General features: G+C 39.1%; 2 protein-coding genes across 10 annotated transcripts in view; one reads left to right on the plus strand and one right to left on the minus strand.

Annotated features, from left to right (window-relative positions):
• MED12L (mediator complex subunit 12L) overlaps positions 1-20,950 on the plus strand; it is a 332,574-nt gene that overhangs the window by 133,714 nt on the left and 177,910 nt on the right. The gene's annotated exons all lie outside the window — the stretch shown is intronic.
• Positions 1-20,950, minus strand: part of P2RY14 (purinergic receptor P2Y14) — a 78,169-nt gene that overhangs the window by 9,962 nt on the left and 47,257 nt on the right. The window contains exon 1 of one of the 6 annotated variants that reach the window (XM_058730228.1): positions 16,417-17,182. The exons of the other annotated variants lie outside the window; for them this stretch is intronic. The gene's annotated coding sequence lies outside the window, so the exon portion shown is untranslated. Of the gene's footprint in view, positions 1-16,416; positions 17,183-20,950 lie in introns of those variants that run through there. 6 annotated transcript variants of the gene reach the window in all.

Consider the following 20,950-nt stretch of genomic DNA (forward strand, 5'->3'; position numbering starts at 1 on the left):
TTCTTTTTCTTAATTGAAGTATAGTTGATACACAATGTTGCATTAGTTTCAGGTATACAACATGATGATTCAGCATCTATGTTATGCTGTGCTGGCTCAAAGTGTAGCTACCATCTGTCACCATAGAATACTATTACAATATTATTAACTGTATTCCCTATGCTGTACCTTTCCTCCTCATGAATTCTGCATTCCGTACCTGGAATTAGGTACCTCCCACTCCCCTTCACCTATTTTGCTCATCCCCTCATGGTCCTCTCCTTTGGTAGTCATACCTCTTTGTATTTATGGATCTGTCTCCTTTTTTGGTATGTTTTTATTGTTAATACTTTTACCAGTCCACGTACAAGTGAAATGCTATGATATTTATCTTTCTCTAACTTACTTCACTTAGCATAGTAGCCACTAGGTTCATACGTGTTGTCACAAATGGCAAGATCTCATTTTTTTTTTTTTATGGCTGAGTACACACAAACGCCACATCTTTACCCATTCATTGTTCAGTAGACACTTGTGTTGCTTCCATATCTTGGCTATTGTAATAATGCTGCAGTAAACATGGGGGGGGGGTATGTATCTTTCCAGATAAGTGTTTTCATTTTCTTTGGTTAAATACCCAGTAGTGGAATTACTGGATCATACGGTATTTCTATTTTTAAATTTTGAGCAGCCTCCAAAAAATTTTCCCCAGTGGCAGCTTACATTTCACAGTACAAATTCACATTCCTACCTGTAGTGCACGAGGGTTTCTTTTTTCCCACGTCCTCTCTAATACTTGTTATTTCTGTTCGACACTACCCATTCTGACAGGTGTATGGTGATAACTCATTGTGCTTTTGATTTGCATTTCCCTGATGATGAGTGATGTTGAGCATCTTTTCATGTATCTGTTGGCCATCTGTATGTCTTCTTTGGAAAAATCCTCTGCCCATTTTTTAATTATTTTGTTTTGGTTTTGAATTGTATACATCTTATATCATACTGGATATTAACCCCTTTTGGATATATCATTTGCAAATATCTCCTCCTGTTCAGTAGGTTGCCTTTTCATTTTTCTGATGGTTTAATTTCCTGTGTGAAAGCTTTTTGTTTTGGTGTAGTCCTGGTAATTGACTGTTGGTTTTGCTTCCCTTGACTGAGGAGACTTATCTAGAAACATTTTGCCAAGGCTGATATCCAAGAGATTATTGCCTATGTTTTCTTTTAGGACTTTAATGGTTTCAGGTTTCATGTTTAGGTGTCATTTTAACTTTAATTTTATGTGTGGTATAAGAAAGTGGTCCAGTTTCATTTTTCTGCATGTAGCTGTCCAGTGTTCCCAGCACCATCTATTGATGAGACCCCCCCCCCCCCCCCCCGCTATATTCTTGCCTCCTTTGTCATACATAGATTAATTGACCACAAAAGTGTGGGTTTATTTCTGGGCTCTCTATTCTGTTCCATTGATCTATAATGTCTCTTTTTTGTTTGTGTCAGGACAATAATGTTTTGATTATTATAGCTTTGTAGCTATCTTGAAATTTGGGATTGTGTTACCTCCAACTATGTTTTTCTTTCTCAAGATTGCTTTGGCTATTCAGGGTCTTTTGAGATTCCATACAAATTTTAGCATTATTCTACTTTTGTGAAAAATGCTATTTACATTTTGCTAGGGATTATATTGAATGTGTAGTTTGCTTTGTGTAATGTGGACATTTAACAATATCGTTCCATTCCTTGAGCATGGTATACCTTTCCATTTGTGTTATCTTTGATTTCTTCCATCAGTGTTTTACAGTTTTCAGTGTACAAGTCTCTGACTTCCTTGGTGGAATTTATTCCTGGGTATTTTTTCTTTTTGATGCAATTGTAAATAGAACTGTCTTCTTAATTTCTCCTTCTTCTACTTCATTATTCGTGTATAGGAATACAATAGATACCTACATGTTAATTTTTTACTCTGCAACTTTACCGAATTCATTTATTCTCATATATATATATTTGTGTGTGTGTGTGTGTGTGTGTGTGTGTGTGTGTATTTTGGTGGAATCTTTAGGGTTTTCTATGTATAGCATCATGTCATCTGCCAATAGTGACAGTTTTGCTACTTCTTTACCAAATTGAATGTCTTTTAATTCTTTTTCTTGTCCAGTTGCTCTGGCTAACACGTCCAGTACTATATTGAATAAAAGTGGTGAGAGAGACATCCTTGTCTTGTTCCTGACCTTAGGGGAAGAACTTTAATTTTTTTCTCATTGATTATGATGTTAGTTGTGGGTTTCTGGAGTCTTGTCTTTTTTTTTTTTTTTTAAGTTTATTTATTTATTGAGATAGAGAGAGAGAGAGAGAGAGGGAGAATGAGAGGGGAGAGGGACAGAGAGAGACAGAGACAGAATCTGAAGCAGGCTCCAGGCTCTGAGCTGTTAGCACAGAGCCTGACGTGGAGTTTGAACTCACAAACCGTGAGATCATGACTTGAGCTGAAGTGAGAGTCTCAACTGACTGAGCCACCCAGATACCCCAGGAGTCTTGTCTTTAGGAATCACTCAGCCAGCATTTTTTTGAGGGCCGGTTCTCTTGTGTGTGAGTCTGCAAGTATGCATGTCCTGTGTTTTATCTAGATTTTGAAGGTCTGCAAGGTGTGCATATCTTCAGTTTTTCCAGTTAGACTCCAGGTACCACAGCATCCAGAAACCTCCATTTTTTTGGCCAGTTTTTGAAAGTGTTGACAAATGAATGGGTTGGTGACTTTTGACTCAGTTTTCTATCTTCTGCATTGATGTGCCAGGGGAGGTATAGAATTGGAGCATTCATTACAGTGATTAAAACAAGGACACTAACCAGTAAGTGCTAAGGACTGTGCTGCTGGGGGAGACCCAGGGCTGCTGTGTATGGTTTGGATGCCACAAAAGGACTCCCTGGGTCTCTGGCTTTGCTTGTTCCTGTTTGTCACCTTCAGCTAGTTTTCTCTTGTAGTAGATATGAAGTCTTGATTAGATCTGACTTGATCCTCCTAACTCCTGACACTATGGCCCATTGACTTCACCTTCAGTTAGAGTCTTGGTGAATGAGAAACATGGTTTAGTTTAACTTCTAATTGGGTGAATGCTGAGGTTACATACCTCAAATGAGGAACAGTGCTAATTAGTTTTCACATTAGAAGAGGCTGTATGCGCTTCTTGGGCTGAATTGCAGACACCTGAGAACTTCCAGTACTTGAGCTCAGTTTTAACTGCTAGGCTTTCTTCCTGGGCCTCCCTATTCACAGACTCACACTCATGAGAATCAAAGATCTGTGTTTCTGCTGCAAAGAGACCCAGTCTTCAATTATGTATGATAATTTGACAGTGGGTTAGTATGGACAGTAAACTGATAATGTTCAAACCTAGTTTTTACTGTTAATTCTAACCACTTCTCTTAAAATACTTTTAGCAGAGCTAGTAGCAAAGTGTATGCCTGGCACACCTAAGAGCTCAGAGGTGTGTCTGCATATCTTAGCTGATTACAGGAGGCGGTAGACAGTGAGGTGTAGCACAGGTGCCAAAGGTCTGGGGCCATGAAAATGGCCAACTGTCACTAGCCTCTGTGATGGGACAGTGTCCGGATTGTCAGGATGGATTAGTGAGGAGTTTTCACCTACACTTTTTGGCATAGCCTAAGGATTTTCAACCTTGGCACTATTGACTTTTTTTTCTTTTTTTTTGAATTCCAGCCCTTTGTAGGTAGGCTGTCTTTTGCCTTACAAGGTTTTTAGCTGCATCTCTGGCCTCTATCCACTAGGTGCCAGTAGCACCCCATGATTTATGACAACAACAACAAAAAGTGTGCAGACATTTCTAAATTTTCCTGAGTTGAAAATCACTGGAATAGCCTCTAAGTGGTAGGTATATTTGATATCATTTTGATATACAGAGAGAATTTAGTCACTCTCTCTTTGGTGCTGTCTTAACACTTACAGTCTTAACTCTATGTTGAGTAGCTCATCAATGGTAGGTAATTCAAATCCTTAGGTCTCAGAATGTGAAGTGGACTGTCTTGTCTGCACTGGTGGGGCAACAGGCAGACAGTGCAGTATGATGATTAAAAGCATGCCTGTTGGCTGTAGTGGACCTTGGTTAGAAATGTGGCTTGATTATTTAATAGCCGTGGGTTACTAAGTACCTCCGTGTTTCTGTCTTTACTTCTCTTAGAATGGGGGGGGTGGGTAGTGGTTGCTGCCTCATAGGGTTCCTGTTCCTCTAAGAATCAAATAACCTGGTGCTTGGTAGTGTGTGACTCAGAGGGAACAGTGGGGGTTCAGGGAGTGACTCAGCTGACAATGGAATAATCCCATGTCCTTGGGACTTTCAGTCTGCCCAGGACTTCCCCTGGGTCAGGCATCCACACGGTTCCCCCTGCTTTCTCATGTTCACTTTCAGCTGATGCTCTGCACCTGAATGAGAGCTATAGGAGGCACCATAGATTGTTTGCTAAGTGCCCTGAACCTCCTCGGGTATCTGGCTCAAAAGTGCTTGTGTTGGGAGGATGGGGGGAAGGCTGTGCTTCCAATGGTCCCCCTATTGTCCTCACAGGAAGTGGCATTTGGCAATAGGGAATGAGGGAAGCCGAAATATTTCACGGTCTTACTCAGCAATCAATCCCCAGAAGCCTGAATCTTTGATGAAAGTGGCATAAAGCTATGAAATTTTGGTCTTGCTAATTTTGGGAAATGATTCCTTTCTAGGTCTGGAATTAGGTTGAGCTACTTGGATTCCTGACTTTTTTCCAGCCTGTTCTGCCGCATTGTTTTTGTTTTTGTTTTTGTTTTTTAACTATGAGGCTCTATTCCCCAGGGCCAGGCAAGGAAATGAATCTTTGACCTCCTTTTGCCTCACTGAGATGATGTTTGCATTTCTCAGTTAGGCATGCAGTACTCAGATGTTCAGATCTTGGGGCTCAGGGCATTAATGCATATCCCTTTGCTATGGGAATGGGGAGCAGGTTTTCATTTCTGGGAAACCCACACTTGTAACTACTTAGTTAAATATCAACCACCTGTATGTTTGTTCAAGAATCAGCCTCACATAGCCCAAGAAGAAGGATATCCAGGACTTTGGGTGGGAGTGCGAATACTGCAGAAGAGTGATACATGCATTTGAAAACCTAACATTTGATCTACTTCCTCCATTTTGGAGGAATCAATGACCTTTGCTTTCAATAAAAGGCATCATGACAATTCCTTGCATTAGGCAATTCTGTAAATGAATTCGTATTTTTATAATACAACATATGATAATGAAGTAACTATATTCATCTCAAAATGAGTAGAACTTAAATGTGAAAGATGGAGTTTTATGCAACTTAAAGATGGTGCTCAGAGTACAGGTGAAGTAAAAGACCTTTCCTTTTGTGAACCCTAGGTCCATAGGTTGGGATCCATTGTTGAATGTATATTTCATTTTAGACCATTACATTTGTGATTATTTCACTTTTCTAATAGAATTCAATATGAGTCCATCAAGTACATTATAAGAAAGTCATGTCATGTCTTGCCATACTGCATGGGAGCTCTTAGATGGCATTTCATTATTGCCTTAGCTGTAATGTCCATATGTGAGAAGTCTAATCATAACCAGCTCACAAGTGTTCCATTGCAGTTTTATGTTAATGACTTGCTTGGACCAGGACTGGTTTGGTTTTACTTTATGCTTTTTTTTTTTTTTTTCTTTAAATGCAGCCTACTCTAGACTTCTTTTTAATCTTCATACATTATTGTTTTTCTCTTATATTGTTAGTATCTCTCTCTGTTTAGTGGTGATTTTCCTGTGAGGTATAAACCTGCATAAGTCCTTAATAAAACAGACTAAAAATTGGTAGGTCTAGAAGTCATGATAGCCCCATAGCTATAAACTTGCTCAAGCCTTTTCCATCCTTCAATAACAAAGGTAAAAACCCTCTATAGGCAAAGAAATACTGATTCTCAGTATTAGTGAGCTCATCTTGTTCCTAAGTATCACTGCCCACTGAAAGGACCCCGGGCTTCTTGGAGAAATGGTTGACTTTAATAAGGCAGAGGGAAAGTACAAGTGAGTTGAGATGAACCAGTTGGGCAAAAAGCAAGGAAGCACTCAGCCCGATAGGGACATGTCAAAACAGGACACGGAAACTGCTATTGGAGATACTTCTAAATTTGACAATTTGGATATCAACAGGAATGACAAGAGATCAATGTGCTTGGAAAAACAAACCAAATTCAGTTGACAGTGATACTAAGAAAAGGAAAGCAAGGGGCGCCTGGCTGGCTCAATAGGTTAAGCATCTGACTCTTGAACTCATGGCTGTGAGTTCAAACCCTGAGTTGGGCTCTGTGCTGGGCGTGCAGCCTACTTAAAAAAAAAAAAGAAAAAAAAAAGTGTGTGTGTTTGATGTGCCTCTGTGACTCAGTCAGCAGAGCAACTGATTCCTGATTTTGGCTCAGGTCATGATCTCATGGTTCGTGGAATTGAGCCTCTGCAGAGCCTGCTTGGGATTCTTCCCCTGCTCACACACACTCTCTCTCAAAATAACTTTAAAAAAAAAAAAAAGGAGTGATATTAAGAATAAGGATGACAGGGGCGCCTGGGTGGCGCAGTCGGTTAAGCGTCCGACTTCAGCCAGGTCACGATCTCGCGGTCCGTTAGTTCGAGCCCCGCGTCAGGCTCTGGGCTGATGGCTCGGAGCCTGGAGCCTATTTCCTATTCTGTGTCTCCCTCTCTCTCTGCCCCTCCCCCGTTCATGCTCTGTCTCTCTCTGTCCCAAAAATAAATAAAAAACGTTGAAAAAAAATTAAAAAAAAAAAAGAATAAGGATGACAAATGGAGGATGAAGACAGGGGGAGGCTCTTCTTTACATAATTTCAGCTAGAAAATATAGAGTGAATGATAGAAAGTCACCATTTTTCAGCCTCAGTGTAATAACTGATGAGGACGCAGTCTTCAGTAGTTACAAAAAGCCAGTCGATAAAAGGCTGTGGGAGAACAGGATATTCTAGTCTAAAAGTATCACTCTCAGATCATTTAGAATACTAAAGGAAAAAATTGATCCTTTTCAGCAGGGATATCTAGCTGTCACTGAATGATCAGACTTATCCCAAGTGGGATAAGTTGACATTATGATTTATTTAGATGTATACAACGTGCCCTGTCAAAAAGCTGATCATGGATGAACAATCGGAATGTGGATCATTCTGTAAAACAACTTGCCTAGATTCTAAAAAAATGAATGTCATGAAAAGTGAACAAACATGATTGGGTGGGAAGGAGCAGTTCTAGATCAAAGGAGGCCAAAGAGAGATAATGTGTAATGTGTAATGTGTGGTTGTGATTGGAGATTGAGGGAGTAGAGGATAGAGCTATAGTAATTGTTTTGGGACAGTTGTGTAAATCTGAATATAGGCCCTGTGTTAGTATTTTTGAGTTAATCTTTCTAGGTGTGATGATGGTATGGTTAAGCAGGAGAATATTCTTACTCTTCTGAGTTGCATATCGAAGTATTTAGGATGGGAGGATCATAATGCCTGCAGCACATTTTGGAAGAGGTTCAGTAGAAGGAAAAGAAAGTATATGTGTGCGTGTATATACGCTTGTGTATTATACTTTTAGGATGATATATATTACAGTATATGTGCATACACACATGTATGCATATGCACATGTGCATCTGATATATGTGTGTGTATTAGTTTTGAGGGAAGAATCCTGAGCTCAGTGCCTCACACACAGCAGGTACTCAACAGTCTCTTAGACACATCTGTTACCCTGCTGCCTGTTTTCCTCTGTTAACCTTTGGAAGCTTCTCTACCTATCCTTAAATTGGGTTTTCTTATTCTATTCTTTGCCATCTTCTTTCCTCTTTCTACCTACTTTTCTAAGCCAAAATAATCTTTGTTTAGAACACTGTTGAAAACCATCATCAGTAAAGCGAACTGCCTATAAAATATTCCTTGGGCGCTTATTATCATGCAGTGTTGTTGGTATTGTGGGTGCATCCTGCCCCCCTTGGAGCTCAGTGTCTGCTCCTGGACCCCGAGCAGCCTCATCTACTTCCCCTCTGCACAGTGGACCCCCACTTTCTGCACTTCTGGCTCACTCACGGCCCTGGGTGTTGAGGAGGCAGGTTGCTTCACCTCCATCGGGAAGAGCTTTTCCCTCAACCGAGTCCGTCGTGCCTTGTGTTAGCTGCCACTGTGCCTCGTCATCCCTTTCCCTCTCCTCGCGTCTTGTAGCGACAACTGCCATTCATTGGGAACTTTACCTTGTACTGGACACAGGCGATGCTAATTGCTTTTTGAAGTATTTTCTCTTTTTCAGGGAATGTTTCCTACTTTGAGAAGAATTTATGTAACCTAAGGTAAAGTACAGTAAAAAGAACACAGTGCTGACTGGACAGCCAGAGCCACCTGCGTCTACCTTTGTGCTCCTCCCTGGCTGTCTGCCTCCCTCTGCCCAGAGGGAACCCTGTCTTGAGTTCTGTGTTTTTCATTTCTGCCCTTTAAACAGATGACTGTAATCCATACAAGCATATATATTGCATTCTAAAATTGTTCATGCTATATACTGTCTTCCAGGACTTTTTAAAAATCCTCAGCTCAGCATTATGTGTCTCAAGTTTATCACTTTAGAAAAGGAATTGGAAGTACTTGAAAAGATGAGCATTCACTTACCCTCTAGCCAAGCATCTTAATTCCTAGGTATATGCCCTAAAAACCTTTTATAGAAGCATATTGAGAAACATGTACAAGTGTTTCTTGAAACATAGAAAGTGATAGAGCAAAAATGTGGGCATTGGCTCAAATGATTATTGGTAGGAGAATGGGTAAAAGAAAAACATAGTGTAATTTTATGCAGCACTGAATGAACGAACTACAGCTATATACTTTTGAGTAAATCCTCGTGTTGTTCTGATAAAAGTAATCCCACTTTATAGTTGAAGAAACGGATGTCTAGAGAATCTGAATAAATTGTCCAGGATGTTACAATTAGCATGTTGTAGAACTGAGATTTAAATCCAGGTCAGTGTCATTCCAAGGCCTTATCTGCTAGGGTTGTATTGTTTCCTGTTGAAAAGACTTGTTTTTGTTGGTTTGTCTGTTCTGCATGGAGAGAGAGCTTTGTTTTTTGACCTGACTTGGCAAATGTTTCATAGTGCGAATTGTATAAATTTCTGATGAATGACCTAAAACATTCTTACATTGCACAGGAAGAAAGCAGGTGAAGGGAGCTTAGTGGCTTGAGCAAATTCCTGAGGTAGAAACCAGAGCACTCACACGGGCAGCTCAGCTCCTCCGAGCTGTCACTGCCTGCAGCATTTAACCTTCTGGTCTTACCTTGGTTTCAGGCCTCCCTTCTAGGACGTGGCTGGGAGAGGCCTGGCAGATAGATACTACCTCAGGATAACTAATACAGCTGATCCTGCTCCCACTTTTCTCAGCCAGGTTCCGCTGTTGCTCTCCTGGTGGAGAGCAGAGGCCTCTCCTCAGTTGTGTGACTCTTACCTAGAACATAAGTCCGGCCTACAGTAGCAAAAGTGCCAGCAAGCTTTCTTCTGGTTTTTGGATGTCACTGACATGAGTAGCTTGTGGAAAAAGTGCAGGTGTATTTGTGTGTATGGGGCGGGGGACGTGGGGAAGGCAAAACAGTAGATATTTGGTGCCTTAGGCAAATCAATGTTTATTATAAACGTAGATTATTGTGCTACTTAGATATTTTGGCCCAGTCGAACAAAAAAGATAAAAATAGAAGCTTTACTACTTAGCTATCCTCTTGAGCTTTTCCTTGCCCGTGCCTTTCCTTTTCAGTGCCGGAAAAAGCTCTGAGCTAGGTACATACGTGTTTTCTCTCTGTCCCAGTAAATCCCAAATGGCTTCTGGTCCTTTTAAACTGGTGGGGGCTACTGGCAAGGGTCTGCAAACATCACTGACTGAGTTTTGTCAAGCACTACGTAGGACCAGCAGGAATACCAGGGTGAATTTGCTTTCCTGCTGTCCCCACAGTGATGTTGAAGCCCAGTTTTGTAAAGATATAAAACTCACTGAGGCAGAAGTACTTGTAGCCCTGTCTGTGGCTGTCCTTCTCTAGCATCTTAGTGTGGCTGCCCCCTGTCGGTCCACATTAAAACATCACCTTCTAGGGGGGCCCTTCTCTGTTCATGACATCTGACACAGCCAAGCTCCTACCTGGCACCTGCCAGCCTCCCACCATGTTTTATTTTCTTCATACGTGTCTTTATTGTTTAAAATAATATTTGCAGCGCCTGGGTGGCTCAGTCGGTTGAGCATCCGACTTCAGCTCAGGTTATGGTCTCACGGTTCGTGAGTTCAAGCCCCGTGTCGGGCTCTGTGCTGACAGCTCAGGGCCTGGAACCTGCTTCGGATTCTGTGTCTCCTTCTCTCTCTGCTCCTCCCCTGTGCGCTCTCTCTCGTGCGCGCGCACGCTCTCTCTCTCTCTCTCTCTCTCAAAAATAAAGATTAAAAAAAAATAAATAACATTTAATTTTCAACTTACTGTCTCCATCACCCCCTTAAAGGTAACCTTCATGAGAACAGAACTTAATTTTCTTATTCACTGCTAAATTATTTACCTGGCAGACATTAAAAGTTCAATAGATATTTAGTGAATTTGTGAATTTTGGTTAAATTGAGTTGATTTACTTAACTGTCAAATTATGAGTCTGTTTAGAACCTCTAGAATTTTAAAGTTTCTATCTGCAAGAGGTTAAAATGTACAGATAGCTTTTTAAATCTTTGGGGAATAAAATTGGATCTACATAATCTTTAATTTATGAAATATTCTTATGCAAAGTTGATGCAAGTTTGACTTGATAAATTTTAATTTTGTTACTTTTAATCATATTAATAATTTTCCTTAAACTCCATAAGTTAAACAAAAGGTGAGAGGGTAAAAAGCTATGTGTACCTGAATGCTCTGTCCTCTTTCCCATATGCCACCTCTGGCCATTATGTACCCTGAATCCTATTTTTGTCATTCTCCTGCTTTCTTGTTTTATAGTGTTCTGCAATGTCTGTGTTCCTAAAAATAAGTGTGAATCTGTGGTATGTATGTGTATGAAATTGTGATTTTGTTTTTTTTAAAAGCCTTATATTATCTTTTAGCGATTTAACCTTATCATATCACGTATCATCCATGGTATTGAGTATTGCTGTAAATTATTTGTCTTGGTGACTATGACTAATTTCCTGTGTTTAGGATGTTTCTAGGCTTTTGCTCTTGTAAACTTGGCTGAGACATATATCCATAGTTTATCTTGACGAACATAGGAAAGATTTTCTTGTAGGTATAAATCTAGAAGTGAAATTGCAAATTCATATGGTATAGGAATGTCAAAATAATGGAAACAGTGCCAACTATGGTCCAAAGTGGTTGCACCAGTTTATACCCCTATTAAGAATGTGTAATGATCCTGTCGATACATATCCTCTTCAACATTTCATATTCTCAGACTTTTAAAGTTTTGTTTATGATGTGATACTATATTGTGGCCTTGATTTGCATTTCCATGATAACTGATGATATGGGCATCTCTTCATATAATGATTATTTCCATGAAATGTCTAGTCATTATCTTCTCATTTTTATGTTGGGTTGTTTATGCTATTATTGATTTGTAGAAATTCTTCAAATAGTGTTGATAATCTGCTTTGTTAGGTGTATATATGGTGAAATACATTTCCTAGATTATAACTTGTCTTTTCACTTTGAAGGTGTATTTTGATAAACAAAAGTTACAGATTTTAATATAGTCAAATTATTTTTGTTTTGAGTTAGTGTTTTTAGTATCCAAAGAAAATTTTTCTATCTCAAAGTCTAAAATAATAGTTCTCACAGTATGGTCTGTTAGACTGTGGGGTTCCTTGACACCCTTTCACGGGGGCCATGAAGTCAACCCATCTTGAAAAGAATACTAACATGTTACTTGCCTTTTTTACTCATTGTGCTGACATTTGTATGAATGGTGCAAAAGCCAGGGTATGTAAAATACTTGAGTACCAATCAGGGCCATGCACATATCTGTTCTATAGTCACTGCATACCTTACTGCTATGAATTCTTAGTAACCAGGAGAAGAAAAGGCCAAGTGCACTTTACAGTGTTCTTGATGAAGGAATATATATTGTTAATTTGGTTATATCTTACCCTTTAAATATGTGTCTTTTAAACATTGTACATGACAGAATAGGAGTTGTTCATGAAGCTTCTGCCTTATTTGTTGGTTGTCTAGAGGAACAACACTTGAGTGATTAAGCCATGTGAGCTATGAACTGAATTAGATGCTTTTTGCTGGAACACCATTTTTTACTTGAAAGAATGACACACAGACTATAGTAATTCAGACTGACTTGGGTATTTGACGACATTTTCTCAAAAATGGATGAGCTGAACCTTCATCAATGGAAGAAAATAGCACTGCCCAGTACTTACGGATCAGTGTCAATATTAAGACCATTTTTTTGATTTTTATATAATAAAGAGTATACATCTGAATGACAGTACATCTCCAAATGACTTGATTATGTGATGTTATAAAATCTAGCACAGGTCAAAGATTCATTTAAAGACTAAGAGGGGTGCGTGGGTGGCTCAGTCAGTTGAGACTTAGACTCACATCATGATCTCCCAGTTCGTGAGTTCGAGTCCCGCCTTGGGCTCTGTGCTGACAGCTCAGAGCCTGGAGCCTGCTTCGGATTCTGTGTCTCCCTCTCTCTCTCTGCCCCTCCCCCGCTTACACTCTGTCTTTCTCTATAATAAATAAAGATAAAAAGAAATTCAAAGACTAAGTTAGACTAAAGGATTTTAATGCAAAAAGAATATTCATTGATAAGGATTTAGGTTCTACATTGCAGACAACCTTTAAGAAACAACCACTTTTTGAGATTTGTTGTGGTACCAAAGAAAAAAATTCCAGAAGGCTATTAAAATACTTCTTTCTTTTCCTATTACATATCTGTGTGAGATGAGATTTTCTTTAATATACTTTAATTAAAACTACATTTTGAAACTGATCAAATGAAGCAGTGGATATGAGAATCTGTCCTAGTTCAGATATTAAAGAGGCAAGCAAAAAGGTAGAATAATACCACCTTTCCAATTAAAGCTTTTTTAAATAAATTATTGTTTTATAAAAAAATGTGTTATTCCTGTTAACAGTTGACACCTTTTAAAATGAATTACAAATATAAATTCAACAGTTTTAATATCTATTATAGTAAATATGGTTAGCTAGAACTTATACAGATGAAAGCTCTTTGGGCTTCTGAATATTGTAAAGAGGATCTTGAGACCAGAAGTTGAGAATTCCTGGCTAAGATATATTTTACTGTATTTTCTAATAAGAATTTTTGGGGGTTAGTTTGCTTATTTTGATGTTAGGCCTTAATTTATCATGTACTGGATGGTCTGTAAATACCAAAAAAAAAGGATACCACACTTTTATAAAGATAATTAAATTTTAAAAATAGATAAAACTTCACAGTCTATCATTGTAACTCCTACAGATTGAATATCTTTAATTTTACTTTTTTTCTTGAGTTTTTGATAAGGTTGTCTATTTATTTGGTTATTCATGCATCCATGAAGTATGTGAATTAAGCAAATAATAACCTTCGTGTCATTTTCTCACCTCTGTCTGTCTAGGACTACCACTGTGTGGCTCAGGGCTCTGAGTCCCTTGATCTCCAGGTCTCTAGCTATCAGGCCCACAGGTCTGGACGGGAAGGACAGGTTTGCTTGTTCAGTGGACATACGTTAATAGATACTTGCTACTTGTGTGTTGGTACATTACCCGGTTTTCTGTTGAAGTGATAGGAGGTGAATTGGGAGAAGTATTCATGTTCCCTTATTTGCGATTTCTTATTTGGCCCTGTGAGTATCAGATACTAACTGAAGAAATTTCCTGTGAGGTTTTATTTAATCTTTCCAGTACTATCTCTAACATAATAGGTTATTAGCAAGGATGGGGGAGAGATTCTTTTTTTTTTTGAATAGCTGCTCTGTGCCAGATATGAACATGTCTCAATTACTGTCTTAGCAGCTCTGTGGGGCGATAGCTTTATTGTGATGTTATATTGGTTATGGAACAGAGGAGGATCATAGAGGCAAAAGAGCTGAGAAGCAGACATAGCTCAAGGTCACGGTAGATTCAAATTCAGCTGGCCTGCTGCATTCAGAGGCCCTGCTTTTTCTACCATATAGGATTGCATCTATAAAAATCTGAGTCCCCATAATATTGACTATATTTTATGCAGTGTGATTGTTGCCACTGTTGTGTAAACAGCTAGTAAAGAGGCTCAGCAGTCCTGTGCTCTTTCACATCTCCAACTTATGTTTATGTGTAAATTATAATTTTTATTGGGCACATTCATCTTGTTAGATCAGAGGTAAGATATGGGATAGGTGAGAGGGTACTGGATTTGAAGCCAGATGGCCTTTTCCTTTAAGACCCATCGTAGGCCTTCATTAGCTGTGTTGTGTTGTTTGAGTCGATGAACCTCCCTGGACCCTAGCTTCTTAACTGAATAGAGCCAGCAATTTAAGGTATTTCCCAGTGTAATTTGGCTGCTGGAGACATCCAGTGTTTTTTTAATTTCATCCAGTCTTGATAATATCTATACAAAGCTTTAAAAGCAGAGGGCTGTATCTATGGGGGTTCATTGGAATTGTTATTTACAAGTCTTGGATTTCACTGTCATATAAAAGTTATGTAAAATACCATTAAAGGTTTTTTTGCATCACCCTTGACTTCTGGGACTGCCTTTTGAGACTATGTCTCTCTTCCTTTTTTTATTAGATTGAGTCATATAAAATTGTTAATAATTGGCTTTTTTTTTTTTTTGCCTACAAAAATGGAAGTTTCATATGGTTAGTGTAATACATTTAATAGGTATTAGTAAGATTGCATATGAATGGCTAACAAAAAAAAAACTATGTAATTTATAGGGCATATGGCCAAATGTAAGTAAGTCTAGATCTTGGTTATGTTTTTAAAACCAACTTTTACTCTGGATTTTCTTTCTCAGATGATCTTGATTACACGTGGTAATCCCTATCAGTAGTGAACTGTTTTGTGTTGAAGCACCAAAGGTGAAGAAATGTTTTCCCCTATAATGGGTGGGGCTGATGTGGAAAGCTGTCTAGAACAGAAGGAGAACTAGAGATAGAGAGAGATTCTGCCCCCCCTCCCCCCACCATGGATGCTATCTTTAAGAGGGAAAACTGGCAAGAAAGTTGGTAGGTGTAAAAATGAATTAGAAGAAGACTTAAGAGGTTGCGTTTTATTCATTTAGAGAGTCATTTATTAAGAAGAGTTATAGCTTTTTAAAATCACTAAATTTTGTGACTTTTAAAATATTTTTGATGGCAGAGTAGGGAGACACTTGTGGTTTGTAAATTATCCTATCACTGCCTTCTTTCAGTTACAGTATGCTTAGAATTTCTCCAATAAATGGAGCTCTTATAAAGCTTTTTTGGCTGGGAAGTATAAGGAGTGGGTTCTCAGCACAAGTTTTAACTTATTCTAAGCATTAGTTTTAAAATTATCTGTCAGTCTAGATTTTATGAAATTTATTACACAGTTTCTAGAAAAAACAAGCAAAAATAAGCTGCACAAATTACGTTCTTTGTCCTTGCCGTCCACAAATTAAAACCAAAAAACTTCTGAATACTTGATATTTAAATGTTTGGGAAATCTCAGACGAAACCAGACATTAAGAGTCAAGATATGAAAAGCAAAACCTAAAATATTAAAAAAAACTAAAATAGCAACTATGAGGCTTATTTATTCCTGTGTCTTCCCTGTGAAAATTAGTTGTGAGTCACCATTAAATCCACACGAGCAGCTCAGGTGTTTAGGTTTCAGAGAAGACTTCACATCCTTCCTTGCATGAAGTATTTTACCTTTGGTTTCAGTTTTTGTGAGTTTGTGGCAGTTTGCTCTCTTAAACCAAAGCTGCTTTGCCTTTTTTTCTCTTCAGCATTTCATTTCTTTATCGGACTCCCTTAGCTTGGAAGATTACATCATAGCCGAGCTATATCCTTGCTCCTTAACATATCCCGAACGGATTTTAACCCACTGTCCACACACACACAAACACTGTCTTATGTTTTACAAGCCATAAGTTTACAAATTAAAAAACAAAGCAAAACAGGGATTTCTTAAAGTCTAATGCGTGAGCCCATGGAAGAAAATCCTGCTCCATGCAATTAAAAGGCACATTTACAGGGAAAAGTTAATTGGACTTAGGTTTTGAACCTGGAAAAGTCAGATCTCACTGATAAATCTGTCACTTATCATTTAATCCATGAGAAAAAAACAATTTAGGACATCATGAGCACAAACACCCATTTCACATTGGAATCACAAACATTCTTTAAATATACTCTGCACTGAATGGACCGTTTTTACTTACCAATTTTTCCAGCCTCCTGTCGTCTCCGTAGGCAAGACTGGATCAACAATGGAGTGTAACATCTGATGTTGAGGGAAATAGATTTAGCTTTCTGCTTGGGCTGCTCGTGTTGACCAGTGAGGAAATGCTATATTAGCTCTCAGACCAAAACATTTAAAGTACTCTATGAAATGCTGACATCTTGCCAAAGGCCTGAATGTCAAGTACTACAGATGCCCAGTCCTCTTTGGAACCCAGCTCTACTATGTGCTTGTGTAAGTGTAAGCACTTTATGCTTAGGGTTGCAAATTAGCAAGGCGTGGTATGAAACTGGGTACAGAGAGAAAGGGGAGAGCAACAGAGCAAGCGAGAGCTCCAGTCAGCAGGAGGCTAGATCTTTCCCATGCCTAGCTGTGACCTCTTCCTGGGAAGCTGTTGTAAGAATAGCTTCTGTGTTTATTGGGAAGGATTTTCAAATTGTATTTCACATGGCTTCAACTAAACTCCATGAAACTTGTTGGAAAATCAAAAAATATTTGAGAGTAAAATAGACCAGAACACTTGCCACTTTCAGTTAGGAGAGGGGGAGGGCTTTGCAAGTAGGCAGATCACCTAGGAGTCTTGATCAGCCAAGGCCAAGATAGCTGTCAAGTGAGGAGAGAGATTGAAAGGTGATGCCGTCTCCTTTGGATCTGTGTGATTGACCATTCTACCTGGACCCAGTTCTAGGGGGTCGATTGGCGTGGCCTGGTCTACTCTGTTATCCTCACACATTCCCAACCTTGAATTGAGGCTGTTGTGACTTTAATCTTTCTTTTTTTTTTTTTTTTTTGACTTTAATCTTTCTTTACGTTACCCCTTCCTCTTAAATCTGGTTTCCAAGCACCCTGTTTGACCCCAATTTCTGGATTCCTTCGTCATTTAACAAATTGTTGCTGGGATTTGTTATTCTTACATAGCACTCTCTATTAATGCAGTCATCTCAGGAGGAAGGGGGCCAGAGTCTCCTCTTTTCTATCCACTTTGAACATTTACTCATTTTACCGATTTCTTTCTCTTTTTCTTAGGGCAGCAGGCTCATTATCAATCATGCTTATTTTAATTATTACACAAAAATAAAACAACCTCCCTCAAAGTTCTCTCTGACTTAAGCCCTTTTTTTAGGTACTACTGTCTATTAGTCAATGAAGCTATAAACCATTAAATTATAGCTTGATCTCATCTGCTCATGCCCAGTCACCAAAGCCTGATGATTTTCTTAACACCTAAATATTTCTTGTTTATGATTCCTATTAAGCTTGTATTCCCTACCCCAGTCTACTTACTCCCCAGTGCTTGCCCTCCAGTCATCCATGAGAGGGATCTCTCTAAAATACAAGTATAGCCACATCCCTTGGCTCCTTGTCACTTACAAGGTAAGTTCATCCTTTTGAATCTGGCAGATTTAGTGCTCTTTGATTGGACATTTTGCATCTTCTTCCACTACTTACCTTGAGCTTTATATTACTGTCTGCTTGTTCCAACTCCCTACAATACCTGTGGTCTTTGTCTTCTTGCTTGGGCTTATGCTTTGCCCTCTCCCTGGAATACCTCTCTTCTCTTTTTTCCTGGGGCATCCTAAGTTTAAACCATGTTTTAAAAATTTCAGCTCAGGGCACCTGGGTGGCTCAGTCGGATAAGCGTCCGACTTTTGCTCAGGTCATGATCTCATGGTTCATGGGTTCAGGCACCGTGTAAGGCTCTGTGCTGACAGCTCAGAGCCTGGGGCCTGCTTTGGGTTCTGTGTCTCCCTCTCTTTCTGCCCCTCCCCTGCTCACGTTTGCTCTCGCTTGCTCGCTGTCTCTCAAAAATAAATAAACATTAAAAATAATTATAGAAGTTTCAGTTCTTCACATGCTACTCAGTTTTTGCTTTATCCATATATCCCCCGTTCTGTTTATATCTGATTTTTACATGGAGTCATCTTAAAAAATTAAATGTTTAGCTTTATCGAAAAATATTTTTGAAGTCCTAGATTTCATGTGTTTATTTTTTATATCATGCTAAAACAATTACATAACGTAACAAATTTAGTAAATTTGTCTGGGTTCAGTGTATTCTGGACAATTTCTGATGTGTGGAAACACTCCTTTCAGATGCCATTTGGCCCATACTCTAACTCTGGGAAGCTGTTCCTGATCCCACACACTTGGTAAAGTTACCCTCCTCTCTGTTAGCCAAAAAGACTATTGATCCTTCCATCAGCAATTGTTACATCCATTTGTTCATCTAATCAGTCAACTAATACTTATCAGTCATCAGCCTCTTCTGGAGGCCTGGTGGTGTAAGGACCCTCGGGTACAACCTTGAATACTTAACCTGTGTTTTTTAATTGTTCTCTTTTTATTCCTCCCAGCTAGATCCTTAGCTGAGGAAGGCAGGGCCAATATTGTGTCAATTTTGTATCTTCAGCACCTACCATTTTTACTCACAGAATTAAAAGTGAAGATGTGTTGACCTCTTAATTTCATCCAAGATTTACTTGTAGTACTTGTGTGTTTCCTAAATGAGACTTTTAAATATTGATAAAGGACAGTTAAAGTTAATGGGCTCACTTTTGTTTTTGACAGCTTATGATTTATATTAAAAATGAATGGATTTTATGAACATTCATTCATATCTACAGGAATAATTTCGTCTGTGGTCTAGTAACTGCTACCACTTGCTTAGATACACAGAAACCTGAGTCAGATGTATATATTTTAACCCAAACCAATACTTGGGATTATATGGGTCAAAGTTGGTTCAATTTATGATTGCAAGTTTTTTTAATGTTTATTTTTTGTGATAGAGACAGAGTGTGAGTGAGAGAGGGGCAGAGAGAGAGGGAGACATAGAATCCGAAGCAGGCTCCAGGCTCTGAGCTATCAGCACAGAGCCCGATGTGGGGCTCAAACTCAATAAACGGCGAGATCATGACCTGAGCTGAAGTTGGACGCTTAACCAACTGAGCCACCCAGGCGCCCCTATGATTGCAGTTTTGAAAGGAACATTTACTACATGTGGATCCCAGTGAGGAAAAATTATTTTTTAGAGGAATTTGTCCATTTATGATGGTATTCCTTTTGTAAATTGAAGGGAGACCTGAAGGTGCCTGAAACATGAATCTTTAGGTGTTAGGAGTTCAACACTCTTGGGGAATTATAAGGAAAAAGTATTGATGGAATTCACTAGCACAAAGCTAAGGACTTGGGAAAACTCAGGGGCATGATAGGCATGACATGACTAATGAGCTAAATATCAGTGTCTGGCATTTAAGTCTGTCATAAGCAAAATCAGTTAAACATGGAGGGTATATTCCCATAAACGAGTTAATTTTAGAAACATACCCCTTTTTAAAAATTATATTTAAGTTGATAAAATATTTTTTAATTATTTTTTTTATATTTGAAAGTGAGAGAGAGAGAGAGACAGTGCGTGACTGGGGGAGGGGCAGAGAGAGAAGGAGACACAGAATCAGAAGCAGGCTCCAGGCTCTGAGCTGTCAGCACAGAGCCTACAAGGTGCTGGAACCCATGAACCATGAGATCATGACCTGAGCCAAAGGCAGATGCTTAACCGACTGAGCCACCCAGGCACCCCGATCATGTCTGTAGTTTTACACTCTGCCAGAAACCAGTGAACTAACTGTCATGGGAGTCTCCCACCCCTGCCCCACACTCTCCTCTTGGGGTGATGACAACACGTAATGTGCATTTTGATGTGTCTTAGATCATGTCCCATTCCCAAACGCACCATCTATCTTATTTTTTCACCTCTGGCCTTTCTTTCTCATCATGTTTCCTCAGCCTGGAAAAGGGCCTGTCTTCCATTTCTACCTGTTGAGCCCTTGTGCATCCCCAGGAATCCGGTTCAGAGTCTACTGTTTATGGATCTTCTCCTTATCTTACCCCTGAGAATGAAGGGTTACCCCTCTGAATTCCTATAGGGCTTAATGTGAATTCTGACTTGGCCGCTTCTCAGACCTTGTATTGTGTCACAGATGGTAGTCCTTATCTCGCCTGGTTTGGGGAAAGGTGAGTCTTGTGCTGATGTTCCCTGAGTCTGTTATTCATGGAGTAACTTGACCTGTCTGCCAGGAGGGCAGGTGATTTTCCTGCAGTTTCTGTCACCCCATTTTGCCAGGGCTCTCCAGTCTGGTTTCCTGTGCTTGGCACATGACCCTTTTGCTTAGCAATCCATAGGCACCTTGCCTTCTAACACTCCAGCTCACTGAAAAGGGAAGGCCTTTTAGGTACAAAAAGGTGATTTATTTATTGTATTTAATAAATGAGGACCTCCACTATTTTTCCTTCTTCTTTTCCTAGCCCAAGCAATTTAGATCACTTCATGTATGTATGTGTGTGTTTCTTTAATTCAAACTAAACTAATTTAAAATTTTTATTAAAATCCTGCATTTAGGTACTTAAATAAATTAAATAATTTTATGAAATTTGTAATGGAAAATAGCAGTCCTTGCCCTTTTTCTATGTCCTCATGACCACGTCTTTCCCTTCTAGCTATTATTTTTAGGCAT

Source organism: Neofelis nebulosa, chromosome 5, assembly GCF_028018385.1.
Source record: "Neofelis nebulosa isolate mNeoNeb1 chromosome 5, mNeoNeb1.pri, whole genome shotgun sequence".
Taxonomy (NCBI): Eukaryota; Metazoa; Chordata; class Mammalia; order Carnivora; family Felidae; genus Neofelis; species Neofelis nebulosa.